General features: G+C 46.6%; 1 long non-coding RNA gene across 2 annotated transcripts; it reads right to left on the bottom strand.

Annotated features, from left to right (window-relative positions):
- Positions 1–11,616: 11,616 nt before the first annotated feature.
- On the bottom strand, positions 11,617–12,809 carry LOC116071255. Of its 2 annotated transcripts, none has more exons than XR_004110791.1 (2): positions 12,758–12,809; positions 11,617–11,707 (listed from the first exon to the last, which is right to left on the bottom strand). It is a non-coding gene; the product is annotated as an uncharacterized LOC116071255 (long non-coding RNA). The 2 variants fall into 2 exon arrangements; XR_004110792.1 differs by lacking the exon at positions 12,758–12,809 and adding an exon at positions 11,782–12,120 and having other exon boundaries at positions 11,619–11,707.
- Between the last annotated feature and the right edge of the window lie 882 nt (positions 12,810–13,691).

Below are 13,691 nucleotides of genomic sequence, written 5' to 3'. Positions count from 1 at the left end.
AGAGAGCTAAAGGTTTTGTTTACTTCTTTATAGGAAGATTTCAGTTTTTGAGAAAGGGACTCATTTGAATAAATGAGAGTTCGTTATTAAGTTGACACAAGAATGCAATGCTGATGCTGAAGCCAGGGCATCCAGGGCCATTGACCTTCCCTGCCTGGAGAATCCTGGCCCCTGGCTTCCTTTCCTCACCTCAAGCTGGGACTCAAGAGTGTTCATTTCAAATCACAGCTGAGCTGGGTGGCAAGCCTCAAGGCTGTATGACGGGGGGTGGGAGGAGGTTGGGGGGGGGGTTGTCACATGAATTGTTCAAGGCTTGCACCGTGAATCTGACCAGAGAGCTGTTTTGTGCCTGTGTGTCAGAGTTCATCCTGCCATTCCTGGCCATACTTTTGTATAACATCTCTCAGAAATGTGCTCTGTGCAATAACACCTATTCTCTGGCGCTTCAATAAGTTTTAGGCAACATGGGAGAGAAAGAAAAGAGGAAGGGAGAAAAAGGGAAGGGAAAAGGGAAAGTTTGGGAGAGAGAAAGGTTGGTTTCTCCATTGGAGAACCTGGGAGAGCTTGGGTTATAAGTTATAAGTAGCTTTGACTGCTTTTTGCTTCTCTTGTAGTAGTTTTTAAATATCTGGAGCTGAAGACTCGAGTGTCACCCATCCCTTTGCGGTTCTCAACTATCAGGGAAAATATCTTATTTCAGAAAGAACAGTAGACTAGGGGCACAAGCCCTGTGTTCAATGGCAGTTCTGTGATGGCCCTGTGAACCTCCTTAAGTCCACACTTCATCTCTCTAGATCCTAGCTGCCACATATGTTACATGTTAGTATAGACTCGGTAACTTATGTGGTTGTGTTGACCCTCTCGCTCTTTGACTGTTTCCGAGTTTGGATTAGGATTGTTCTGAATGTGTCGGGAAGAACGTGAGGAGCAAGATCTGCCTATGTCCTACTCTGGGGGTCGATATCAAGTGCTCTGGATCTAGACTTGACTCTTAAAGGTTATGCTAATCAGACCCCGTATCCCAATGGAATATAAGAATCCTTCCTAATTAATAGTTTCAGATGAAATAAACAAAACGTAATTGGAAAAGCGGTTGCTCCCTAGGAGCTTATACTTGATAAATAAGGAAAACAAAGACACTTTGAATGCTGAGGTCTACATTACAGCTTGTCTTCCCTGCTCCACATTATAACCTCCAATCTGGGTGCTCCGAGTGATGTTGTCCTCCAGACACCTGGCAAGGAGAGATCATGATCTCAGTCCCTTTTAGCAGAAGATACTAGGTTGGGTTGAGGGAGATGCTCGAAGTGGCTGGGATTTGCCTGTGAACTGTCTCTGTAGACTCACAAGCTGAACACACGGTCTCTAGCTGGCGGTGCTATTAGCAGAGGGTCTGGAAACTCCAGTAGGTGGGGCTTAGCTACAGGAAGTTGGACACTGGGGGTGGGACCTTGGGTATCTTACTTCAGGCCTCTTCCTGTTGTGCACACACCACTTGCTATCCACCAAGATGTGAAGAATAGTCTGCATACGCTGCCACCACCTTATGATGGACCGTTCCTCCATGTGATTTTTTTCCTTGCTCGGTCAACTGAGGCTTCTGAAGTGATGTTTTCTGATCACTCTGACAAAATGCCTGATAGGAATTGCTTGAGGGAGGAAAATTTATTTTTGACTCACAGTTTTAAAAGGATGAAGTCCATCACAATGGGAAAACATGGGGGTGCGAGCAAGGGGGGCAGGAGATGGTGCTCAAACAGTCACCTGCTGCTGAACTGGCATCTTCTGCTGTCCTTTTGTGTTCAGCCAGGGACCCCAGGCCATGGCACAGTGGCCCCCTCATTTAAAATGAGCCCCCCTCCTCCACAAATTAAATATTTTTAGAAGTTCCTCCAAGGGCATACCCCAAGATATCCGTACCTCTTTTTTTTTCCCTTTGGTTTTTCGAGACAGGATTTCTCTGTGTAGTCCTGGCTGTCCTGGAACTTACTCTGTAGACCAGGCTGGCCTCGAACTCAGAAATCCACCTGCCTCTGCCTCCCAAGCACTGGGATTAAAGGCATGCACTACCACCGCCCAGCTATCCGTACCTCTTATACGGATGGATCTTCCAAATCCATTCAAGTTGACGATGATTATTAATCACCAGAGAAACCATGGACTAAATAAATTATTCCTCCTGTACTGGCTGGTTTTGTGTGTCAACTTGACACAGGCTGGAGTTATCACAGAGAAGGGAGTTTCAGTTGGGGAGATACCTCCATGAGATCCAGGTGTAGGGCATTTTCTCAATTAGTGATCAAGAGGGTAGGGCCCCTTGTGGGTGGTGCCATCCCTGGGCTGGAAGTCTTGGGTTCTATAGAGAGCAAACTGAGCAAGCCAGGGGAAGCAAGCCAGCAAAGAACATCCCTCCATGGCCTCTGCATCAGCTCCTGCTTCCTGACCTGCTTGAGTTCCAGTCCTGACTTCCTCTGTGATAACAGCAATGTGGAAGTAAGCTGAATAAACCCTTTCCTCCCCAACTTGCTTCTTGGTCATGATATTTGTCCAGGAATAGAAACCCTGACTAAGACACCTCCCTGTATGTTGTTTCTGTTGAATATTTCAGTCCCAAGGATGAAAAGCTAACTACTACAGCAGAAAACAAGCAAAGAGACCCGAATGTCCTGGCTGTGGAAAATGCCCATTCAAATGATTAAATGTCCTGTGGTGATTGCTTGGGTACCTGCCCAAGTTTCAGCTTCTGGCAGACACAGGACCTACTTGCTCCTTCCCCAGAACCCATGGTAGTGTAATGGGGAACTTTGAGGAGCTTCTGCCCAGCCCTCATACTTCCTACTGGCATTTTCAGAAAGAGTTGTCCTCTTAGTTGCCCGGAAGATTCTGGACTAAAACTTTTCTTCTTCCACATCCCCTTTGCCCATGAGCTTTAAAAAGAGAATGGTGGGGGAAGGGCATTTCAGCCCTTCTTGTCATGGGGAGAAAGCTAGAGCTGCCCAGATAACTTCGCTCTGAGTACTTATGCTCATCCGGGACTCTGCCCTCCCTTCATCTCCAGCTGCTTCCTTGTACACTGGAGGATCCAGCCAGCGAGGTGGCATCTGCTGACCCTCAGTCATTAATCAAGCTGCCTGCACCAGAGTCACTTCACAGCCAGGGCTGCAGCTTCTTGGCTCCTGGGAGCTTCCTAACAAAATGACAAGAGGCAGGAGTTTATTTGCTATCGCCGAGATCCTGAGAGGAAAGAGAAGAGGGTGGTGGGTGAGGGCGGGATCAATAAAGGAAGAAATTGGGGCAAAGCAATGCTTTGAGTGTCGGGGATTTGGGAGGAGGCATCTTCAAGCCCCTTTTATTGATGGGCTAAAATCCTTTGCTTTCTGTAAATACGTATTTACAATATGCTCAGTTGAAGCAGGCTTAGAGTCTGTCCCATCAGTTCAAGTTTGCCTTAGGCCACAGGGTGATCTCGCCCTCCAAGCCCTAAATTCAGCTTGCTGATGGTGTTTTCCTGAAGGGACCTTTGGACCTCAGAGGTTGGGAGTAGGTATCTGACTTTTTTTTTCCTGCCAAATGCTGGTCTTTCCTGCAGGACTAAACTGACTCCTTCGCAGTGTTGAACTACCAGAAGAAGTTTGCCTGGGTCCTTAGGATCAGCTAAAGAATCCAGGTCCCCCAGTTTCCAATGATCCCTTCTTAAGGGAACAAATTTACCTCCTAAAACTGGTAACAGTTTTCTAGGATTAGAACCTCCCTGGCTCTTACCCTCCCATTCCCGGGGGCCCTCAGTTTTGCCCCCCATCCACCAACTCTGCTCACTAGGCCTTTGTTCTGCAAGTTGACATCTTCCAAGTCAAATCAAGCGGGAGCTAGGGATATAGTTGTGAGAAATGTGAAGCAGACAGCCTCTGGGCCAACCTTTGTGGTTCTGTGAGGGACAGACATACAGAAGAGGGTGGCATGGTTTAGGGCACAGATACTAAGAAACCCATCGTCACTTGCTCAAGGGCTTTGGTGGGTCTGTCAGCCATGACTTCCTTCTCCACCATCAATGTTTGTGAATTTGTCCAGCTCCCTGGACTCCTTCCTTCTTGGAAATGAGATGGCTTTCTTTTTCTGGACTGTTGTTGTCTGGGAAAACTGTGGCCCAGTTTCTCCTTGGAAGGCATCTGGGTGGGGATTAAAGGCTTTGAGATCACTTTCATTCCAGTAGAGGCCTTTGGTAAAAAAGAAAGAAAGAAAGAAGGAAAGAAAGAAAGAAAGAAAGAAAGAAAGAAAGAAAGAAAGAAAGAAAGGAAGGAAGAAAGAAAACATGCCATTTCAGCAAGGAAAGAGAACGCAGTGGGCAAGTGTGTTTGAGGGACGTGTCAGACACGCCTGTGCCAACTCCCTTACAGCGGTCTATTATAACTTGCTCAAGGAGAGGAAAGACATCCTTCATCGATGCATTGAGTAAATGCTGGTTATTGTTGCTCCAGGGGCTTCAAAGTTAAGAATGATGTGGGCCAGACCCCCATAGCTCCCCCTTTATTCTCTCCCCGATAGGAGTTTCAGATGACAGCAATACTCAATTAAATAACCAAGATAATTTTCTGGTAAGAAACATTATTTGAATGTATCCCTTGTCTCCATTTTTTTTTCCTTCCTTATCATCATCATAAAAAAAATTGGTTTTATATTGTGTTTTACAACCAATAAAGACCATTTCACATCTGTTCATCTGTCAGGTGGACTCACTACAAAGACCTGGTTGGAGCCACCACAAAGAGCACTGTGCCTTTACAGATGGAGCAGTGGACAAAGTGAGGGGACATCTACTAAGCCACCTCTCAAGTCAATCATAGAGCTAGAACTTAGCCAGGTCTTCCTACCCAATGTGTGGTGAGATTTCCTCCTTCCTCCCACTTCTTCACAGTCCAACAATATAAGACCAGCAGGATCCACTGAGAAGGGTCAGTAGTGGGGAGGGACAGGCACTCTGCAGGAAGGGCTGATCTGGAGCGGCCTTCGGCCAAGAATGAGTTTTCTACAAGAGCGGAACAGTTTCTTAAGTGGCCTTTGGCTCTGTAGAGGCTCTGCTTCATCTCTCTTTGACATGGTCCCTGGGAAGAGGGGAGCTGGGGTGGAAGGGATGAAGAATGTAGGGAAGGCTGTCATTTCCATGTTGTCTGTTATCCATCCACACAGCCCCTGGGGACCTATTTTCAAACTTGTCTGCTTGCCCAGAAAGGGGCAGGGCCCAAGTTTCACAGAAATTAGAAGCACACAGGTCCTCAGCGACAGAAACAATGATGAAGAGATGCACGCTGATTCAAACCAGTGCCTCTGACACTCGGGGGCAAGAAGAGCCCAGGCTTTTATTAGTTTTATTTTCCGCTTAAAAGCAAAGACCTCCCCCCACCCCCCTAATTGGAATCAGAGCTTCAGAGAATGTTAGAATTGCAGTGAATTTCAGACATGACAATCCAGATGCTTCATTTCATAAAGGACCGAAAGCCAGAAGAGCTTGGCTAAAGCTGTAGAGCTTATTGAGTCCCAGAGCAGGGCGGAGCCACATCCCTTCTGACTCTTATCACAGTGCTGTCCCTGCCCCTTCAGAAGGTTTTCTGAGTGGGTGACAGCCCAGAGGTCGGGGGGAGGATGGGGCAGGGGGGAGGAGGAGAGGCTGTGCTGCTTGGGGTTGAGTTTGACTCCTCCATGACTCTCACGTTCATGCTGGTGAACAACTTCTTGAAGTGTCTGGCAGCCTGCTCCCATGTTCGCTGCAGAGTGGAGGCGTAAATCAGGGCTTGCCCAGGGACCACAGCCTTCTCAGCAATGGTGTGTACATCTGAGCAAAGCAAGACTCCAGGGAAGGAGCACTCTCCTCTGCAACTATATCATACCTTTTACAAAAAGTCACTTTGAGGTCACTGGTTTTTTTTTTTTTTTGTCCAGTATTTCAATACATTAAATGCAATTACTTCATTGTTGATTTACCTGTCATTACAGGCATGTGTTTGAACATGATTTATTGAGTGAGTTTTGTGCCAGTTGACTTGCAATAGATTGCACAATATTCAAAGGGGCTCATTTGCTTGGCATTACATTAGAGGCACGATGATTGCAACACAAAGCAATGTAAATGAATTCTGAGAGGCTCCATCATTCATGTTGTCATGTACTGAATCCTATTATTATTTATTACCATAATTGTACTGTGTTTCCTGGGGCGATAAATTAGGAATGATGGGCCCCGCTGACAGTCAAGGGCTGGACTCGCTCTATATAATTTAATAGGGATACTGTAGGGTCTGTGTGTGGAGGAGATTTGGGTAATGGTTAAAAAGAGAGAGAGAGAGAGAGAGAGAGAGAGAGAGAAATGATTTTTTTCTTTCACAAAAAGTATAAAAGCTTTCCAAGTTTTTTTTTTCTCCCCTTCCTCTTTCTTTAATGCCTTGGCTACATTTAAAGTCCCAATAAAAGCTAAAGTAAAAGAAAAATTCTGCCTCCTAGCACGAGAGATATTTAAAACTCACTACCTCGAGACACAGTCCAATCCCCGTGAGGTTCTGACAGGTGGTATTAACCCTTGCACCAACAGGGCATCCTTGGGCATGAAGAATCTAGAATTGCTGGGACTTCAATGGCCAGCACGGGGTTAGCCACTTTCACTTTGCACCAAATTGACTCTAACAGATCTCTGGGCGCTTCATCTCACCCGGTAGGGTGGTGTTTTCTGTAGAAATCAAACTGTGCCGGTCAGAAGCATCAGAGCTAGGACAAAATTGCTGAAGAGGAAGTAAGCGTGTTGGGTGAGCCTCAGCAGAGCATGTCATTAAAAACAGTAGAAGAAGAGGCCTGTGAGAACACTCACCTCAAGCCTGTTGAACTGTTGGTGAGGAAACTGCCGAACAAAGGGGACAGACAGCCAACAGACAGACAGCTGCTAGAGATGCCCCGTCTCACCCTGTTACAGTTTGGATACAAAATGTCCCCCCAGAGAGCACATCTGATGGACACTTGACCCCTAGCAACAGGTAGTATTTTGAGATGTTCTAGACACTTTGGGAAATGAGGCCTAGCTACAGGAAGTAAGTCATGGAGCAGACCCTTAGGGCTTTTACCCGGTCCCCTTCCTGTGACAAAGAGGTCCCCCTGCCACATGTTTCTACCACTACCATCTTCTGTTCCAAGCACATAGGACCACATAACTGTGAGTCAGAAGCCCCCCCCCCAATGTTTGGGGAGTTCTGAGAAATATTTCATGATAAACCCAGATATTACCACAGGGAGCAGGAAAGAAAAAAGCCAAAATCGTCACCATGGATCCACTTAGAAAGGTCTATGACTATCAAGAGGTGAGGGGATAAGCTGAGGGGGTAAGTTGACATTGATGGTCAGATAGTATTAGTCAGGAACATCTTAAAATATCCATTTAACATGAGACCGTGTGATCAATTTCATTCAAGGAAATAATCAGTCTGCCTTTGAACCCTGGGTCAGAAGTCAGGGGTTTCACGATCCCACCGAAAGAGACTTTTGACAGGGCATACATGAGACTCTATCCTGTATTCTTATCTTCTGCCGTCTTCTCAGAGCCTCAGGAGTATAAAGTAGGATACCTGTTGAAGGAAGCGTTCTGTGGAAGCATAAGTCTGTCAGGGGATAGAGGGAGCTGAGATGAAATTGAAATCGGGGGTTACAGTTATATATGTCATTTCCTCAGTGGAGACAGCATTGGAGCCATTTTGCTCCACTGGCTTCCAGTATAACGCTGAATGGCTTTGTTCAGATTGATTCTGGCAGTGCCAAGAAAATCAATACATTGCTGCCTACTACGGCTGACTTGGCTGTTAAAACAAGAGAACTTAGACCAGCTCAGAAAACCAGGTCAGATTCTCTGAGCATGACCCCCCTTTTCCCCTAGGTAGCTGCTGGAATGATTAAAATAAAAAAATCCACCCTAAATACATTTCATGGAAGCCTCCAGTGGCCCTGGCCTGCAATGATGGACTACAGCCATTAAGTTTACTGTTAGGCCCCTAGTAGTTTCTCCATACTTGACCAACAACCCGAGCAGTAGCCTGGGCTGTGAAGGGGAGTGGTCTTGGTGTTTCGGTGTTCCCTTCCCCCCCCCCCCGCAGGGGACAGTCTTCTGTGTGATGACATTAAAGAACCTTCCGAAGGGGCCCCTGCGGCTAGCCTTACCAGACACCTCAGAAGTGGCAGTCACCAAGAAGGAACAAAACCGGCCTCACCCGCCCCCGCCCCCGCCGCCCCCAACACAGGGTGCTAGGTGAACTCCATGTATAGTGGCTTCACTTTCCCTTTGGGCTGCCCCAGGTCTCTGAGATGGCTCCAGCAGAAGGGAAGTGCCACACAGTTCTACCATCTGTTGATCTCTGGGTCCAGGCCCTTCGTGGAGAGGAGGGTGAAACTGAGCCATTAGCAGAAGGTTTTAAATTTGGAATTAGCTTCTAATCCATGCTCTTCTAAAGACCTTGGCTTGTGGCCTAAGTGGATGCCGTCTCCCTCCATCCAATATTTGCTCTTGCTGCTATCCTGATTTCTGTAGAAATTAACCAAGTGCTTTCGCCTATTTATATCACAATTGCGGCCAGATTGCTCCATTAGAATACAATCACCACCAAAACTGGCTGTCAGCATTATTAGGGTAAAAGCCCTGATTTATAAAATAATAATGGAAATTGTAATCCTGACGTAACACGGGAAAATACTGTGCGTGATTCTGAGATTATGCACAAGGAATAGATTCGGGCTAATAGAATGAAGCTCCGGTGGCCTGGGGCAAGGTCGGGACGCTCAGAAGCCACTTGCTTTGTTTTTTGAGCCACTGGACAATTTACCAGCCCAGGATTCATTGTTTGGGCAATTCACCAGAGTGCAAAAGGTGATGATAAAAGACATACTGATTTAGAGTAGCCATACCTGTACCTAAGACAATTATGGAATCGTGGAAAATACTGGACAATGCCCACATGCATTAGCCAGTGGTCTGAGCCCATCATGGTAAAAGTTATTTATGTATCAGTCTAGGGCAGCAATTTCCAACCCCTCTGGCAAGCCTCTGTCTTTCTAAATGTTTACATTATAACTCATGACGGTAGCAAAGTTATAGTTACAAAGTAGCAAAGAAAATAATTTTATGGTTAGGGGTCACCACAACAAGAGGAACTGTATTCAAGGGTTGCAGGATTAAGAAGGTTGAAAAACCACTGATTTAGAGTCAATTTAAACCTTTAAATATCTCCCTGGGTCTTTGGGATGTTCAGTGAGAGTGAAATGGGCAAATAATTCAAATGTAAACATTTGTTGTGTTTAAAAACATTCTAGCCAACATAACTTGGATACCCCGGAACCCACATTAAGGAAAGAGAGAACCAGAACCCACATGAAGGAAAAGAACCAGCTCACAGTGATGCCCCTTCCTCTCCCTCATCAGGGCTGGGATCAAAGGCGTGTATCACCACTCCCAGCTTAGACACCTTCTTACCTTACCTTGATCCTTTCCCTTCTCACTACAGGAGCCTTACATAAATGTACACACCTGTGTACACACTCAGGCACACTGAGACAAGAGAGGGGAGGCCTCCTAGTGATTGTACACACTTCTGGTATAGACCAAGAGAGTGGTGGCCCAGATGCATTACAGAGAGAGAGAGAGAGAGAGAAAGAGAGAGAGAGAGGTGGGGAGGGAGAGGGACAGACAGACAGACAGACAGACTAAAGTAGTACATTTCAGGCCCCAAAACCCCAAATCTGTGGGCATTCTCTGGGAAGCTTGGGCATAAAAGCTGCCTGGGTTCCTGACCCACCTTGAAAGCAGTTCTCTTCCCCTGTGGTCCTGAGGCAGGTTGAGCCTGAGGTTCATTGAAGGGTTTACTCTGAAAGGCCCCTCCCTGCAGCTAGACTTACCAGACACTCAGAAAAGCCCTTCAGGAAGCCAGACACAGCCCTGCCCTTCCACCCTCAGCCACAGACAGAAGAACTTCTTATACAGTGAGTCTTTGGAATTTCTTTTGCTACTGCTGGCTTTGGAGGTAGCAGTGAGGGGTCAGAATGCACTGGCCGGGGAAGAGAGGGACTGGTTGATAGGGAAGCCTTGTGGGGGACTGAGGACTCTGCAGGAATCTTCCTACTGGAAGAAACCATGTGACTCTGCTCCATGCCCCACAACAGAAGGCTCAGGCTGGGTGAACAAGCAAGCTCAAGCTGGCAAAGACAAAGCTAGTCTAAAATCCCCACCCTGCCACTCACCAGCTCTGTGAGGTGAAGCAAGCCAGGAATCTCTGTCCAGTGTGGCGGTGAATGGAGAGGCTCTACCACACGTCTCTGTAGCTGTCAGCTCTTTAAGGAGCTCTGGAGGTCCAGGGAGCTGACCTTAGCCATGAGGTTCATGGCTCTGGGAAGAGGGTAAGACAAGTGGACTCTGTCCTGGGGTTGGGGGGAGGTGTCAGTGGACAAACTGAGGAGTTCCAGAGCCCCAGAATACCTCCATCCTATAGACTGGTTCCCAACCTTCCTGATGCTGCAGCCCTTTGATACAGTTCCTCGTGTTGTAAGGACCCCCCAACCATAAAATTATCCCATTGCTACTTCAGAAGTGTAATTTTACTACTGTTATGAATCATAATGTAAATAAATATCTAGTGTGTAACCCCTGTGAAAGGGTCATTTGACACGCCCCCTCCAAGGGTTCAAGGCGCCCAGGTTGAGAACCGCTGTCAGAGACCACTTCAGGATGACCAAACAGTGGCCCGAAGCTTTGGGTTTCTGCATATGATCATTGGCATTTCAGCACATTTATTTTGCTTACTTTTAGATCATTTAACTTTGTGGCTGCTATTTAATGCCAGGTGGCTAGTAGCCACTGTTTCATATAGCGTGGCTCCTGAATACGTTAACCCTCAGGAACGCTCTAGAGGGTTGGAGTGACTTTTTCCTCTATCACACACCGTATAAATCAAGTCTGTCTCTCATGCGAGACGCTGGCATCAGACATTCTAGTAGCTTTCTATATCGGACTGGAAGTGAGCACTTGCCTAGCTCGTGCAAGGGCCTGAGTTCAGTCCACAGCACCATAAAACTAAAATAGTCAGCAAAGGCATCCAAGCTCCCTACGTGAAAGGGAAGTGAGAGCATCTTTCAAGGACAGCCATAGCTTATCCAGGCTCTGAACAGGCGTTCAGACGGATACTGCCTGCTCAGGGACGGTTCAACTCTAGTTACTGTTTTGAGCATCTTGGTAAGCTCGAGACAAATTCTGCGTGTCTCTTACTTAGTCAGGCTAATGGGCCACATTACCCTTAGAAATCTTGGTCCATGTCCACATTCCTTCCTTTTAACCTCATCAAAGCCACCGTCCTCCCTTCGGAGATACCTTCCCCAGGGTTCGCAGCTGAGTATTCTATATCCAGGACTATGAAAGGCTGGGAAGGACCTTCCGGCTTCTATTTTTCTTCACCCTGTCACAGGGTGGTTTCCTGGGCTACTGATGGAAAGGAGGGTTTTCCTAGAGGGACCGAAGGATGCCACGCACTTCACCTCTTAGAGTAGAAAATTAGAATTGTTAGCTTGGAACTCAGTTACACCGAACAGGAAATGCATCACTGGGACTGGAGGGGTCGGAAAAGGGTTTTAATGAAAGCAGTATTATTTCTGAAGTAACTCGGTCCTTCATTTATTCCAGAGAAAGTCCTCGGGGTGTCTAGGAGAAAAATGTAATAAATGACAATGAGAGTCCAGGCCCCCATCGACGGCACTGCAGCCGTAGATAGTCACCTTAAGGAAGCTTCTCGGCGATCCTCCAGGCCTTGACGCGGGTCCAGGCCAGATCTTATTCTTCTTCCAAGTGTAGGCAGGTGGAGACAGTCACCCACCAGGACGGCTGGGGGACTTGTGCCTTGAGAGATGTCCAGATAGGGAGATCTCTTTGATGCGGTCAGCCTGCCACTGATCTCTTCAGGCGTGCGAGCCTTCTGTGGTCTCGGAACATGTGTAAGCCGAAAGATCCCCAAACCTCAGGGGACAGCTAGGTAGCAGGTTGGTCAGCCTCCTAACCTTGTTTTCAGACCCTGAACCCAGGCTTATGTTGCTACCTTCTGCCAAGGACAGTCAAGGAAAGGAGGCACACACCTCAACGCAGAGATTCCCTGCAGAATTAAAGACGCAGAATCTCTGGGTTCTAGACTTCCTATGTATGACCTCTTTCTGGACTCGAAGGAGCAAGGCGCGTGGTATTCCACAAAACCAAAATCTAAAATGGTCAATAACGGCATCAGCTCCCCTCGTTATATGGCGCACTACCCCTTGGCACCATCTTCTAGTAGGCTGGGGTCTTGTTTTGAATGCCTGGTACAGTCCCTTCTCCCTACGCTGCGCTGCCTTATTATAGAAATTCACGGACCGCGTAGTATCTCATTTAATCCTCACTTGCACTGTCACCTCTGCTGAACAGAAAGGTTAAGTGGCTTAAACAAGTCTTTCAGCAGTAAATAGACTGGGGAATCAGAGCTCCTCACCTGGGCAGTGTGAGGTGAAGAATGGGCTGCAGCTCCCCCTGCTGGCCGTCGTGGAGAGCTACAGCTGCCTCATTCATGGATTTTTCCTGCCACTCTTGTGTTTCTGCTCCCTAGTCCCTCCCTCGACCTCAGCTTCCTAAGTCCCGCCCCCGTATCAAAATGATAGTCTGAAATCCAAACTTTTTTTTCCCTCCACCGTATTGCTTATTTTCATCCATTTAATAAACAAGTCTCACCTTTTATCTTGCAGTTGGCTCGAGTCTAGGAACTCTCTGCCTTGGTAGTCCGTGTTTTGTTCATGCCCCAGTGGATGACCACATAACCACGCGAACGCAGCAATCACTAGTTGGACTCCATCCAGTTATTACTCACAATAGGAAAAGGAGACGACATTGGGAAAGAGATGGGAGTGGAACCGGAGGAAGTTAGGGGAGGGAGGGATGCGTGCATATGACCTGTATGCATTGTAAAATGTATGAATTTTTTCAAGAATAAAAACTATATATATTTATATGTAATATACAATATATCGGTTATATTATTAGATATCATTATATTATTAGTGTATATTTTAATATATAACCTATATTAAAATATATAAATATATTAATTTTTTTTAATCTCATGGTTTTCCAGTCTTCTTCCAGTCGTGAACAGGTTCTGAGAAATATAAGAGACTAGTCTGGGCTGTGAGCTACTTAGATGTTGTAGCTGCATTGCCCTTCACTCGCAGAATCACTGCCAATCAAGCACAATTCAGTAAGATAGGAAACCAAATCATTTATCACATAAAAACAGAGAGCCGGGGAAGCAGTGTGTTCCATTTAGGTTTTCATTGCTGGGATGAAACATGATGACCAAAAGCAACTTGGGGAGGAAAGGGTTTATTTCATCTTATATTTCCATCATGAAGGGAAGTCAAGACAAAAACTCAAGCAGGAACCTGGAGTTAGGGAATCTGATAGAGCAGAGACCATGAAGGAGTGATGCTCATATGGCTTGCTCAGTCTACTCCTATACAACCCAGGACTGCCAACCCAGGGATAGTGGTGTCCCCAGTAGGCCTCCCACACCAATTATCAATCCGGGCATTTTGATGGAAGCATTCTCAATAGAGGGTGACTCCTCTTCCCAGATGACTGACTGCAGTGTGTATTAAGTTGATAGAAC

Source organism: Mastomys coucha, unplaced genomic scaffold (assembly GCF_008632895.1).
Source record: "Mastomys coucha isolate ucsf_1 unplaced genomic scaffold, UCSF_Mcou_1 pScaffold22, whole genome shotgun sequence".
In the NCBI taxonomy this organism is placed as follows: Eukaryota; Metazoa; Chordata; class Mammalia; order Rodentia; family Muridae; genus Mastomys; species Mastomys coucha.
This window is presented reverse-complemented; position numbering and strand designations above follow the sequence as displayed.